We start from the raw sequence: 811 nt of genomic DNA, 5'->3' as shown, positions 1-811 counted from the left end.
AAGACAGTTTTGTCTCAGCACTACAGGATCACCCAGCTCCACATTTACGGCTGTTTCTGTGGTTACCTGTCTTCTGGGATGTGGGGGTGGGCGGGCAGGGCAGGTATGGCTGGCAAGTTATATTGGAAGTCTGTAGGAAGATAAATACGGGTCTGCCCCTCCCTGAGACCCAGGAGACCACCAGTGCCTGATAGAGATGCCAACCCAGCCTCAGCCAAGGGGCGCCAGGGAAGGAAAGACCCCATCGGCTGCCCTCCCCGCCGTTTTATCGGTGGGGAAACCAAAGCTGGGGGAGTCGATGGGTCTTGCCCAGGGAGTTGACAGAAGTAACCAGGAGCGGAGCCAGGCGGGGCGCTTCCCCCCCAGGCCTGTGGTGGTGGACCGGAGAGCAGGGAGGCAGAGGCCGGTGCCCAGGGCGACTCAGGCCTCTTCCCCTTCCCAGGCCACCCGGCCGCACTTCCTGCCCGGGCCTGGAGGGGTGGGGGCGCCGGGGCCCCGCCCGCCCCGCCCCGCCCCACCCCGCCGGGCGCCGCCTCTCGGCTCGCCTACACCCGCAGACCAGAGGCTAAAGGTTAGGGAGGCGGGGCCGGTGCTCACATCCGCCCTCGTCCCAAAATCCACGCGGGGTCGGAACCCAGACAAGACCTGGGGTGCAGCGAATGGCTGGGACGGTGATGAAGATGACGATGGTGATGATGAGCACCCTGGACACAGGTGGGCGTGGTCACCAAGGGGGCGTGTCCGGCAGCGGTCGGAGGGCGTGGCTATGGCTGGGGGCGTGGTCGAGGCGGGGGCGGGACCGCAGGAAACT

General features: G+C 66.2%; 1 protein-coding gene across 1 annotated transcript in view; it reads left to right on the top strand.

The window, feature by feature from the left end:
• Positions 1-634: 634 nt before the first annotated feature.
• Positions 635-811, top strand: part of Hpcal1 (hippocalcin-like 1) — a 75,712-nt gene continuing 75,535 nt past the window's right edge. Inside the window, exon 1 of the mRNA XM_013013511.1 lies at positions 635-714. The gene's annotated coding sequence lies outside the window, so the exon portion shown is untranslated. The remainder of the gene's footprint in view (positions 715-811) is intronic.

The sequence above is a fragment of the Dipodomys ordii genome, unplaced genomic scaffold, assembly GCF_000151885.1.
Source record: "Dipodomys ordii isolate 6190 unplaced genomic scaffold, Dord_2.0 Scaffold20, whole genome shotgun sequence".
Lineage (NCBI taxonomy): Eukaryota > Metazoa > Chordata > Mammalia > Rodentia > Heteromyidae > Dipodomys > Dipodomys ordii.
This window is presented reverse-complemented; position numbering and strand designations above follow the sequence as displayed.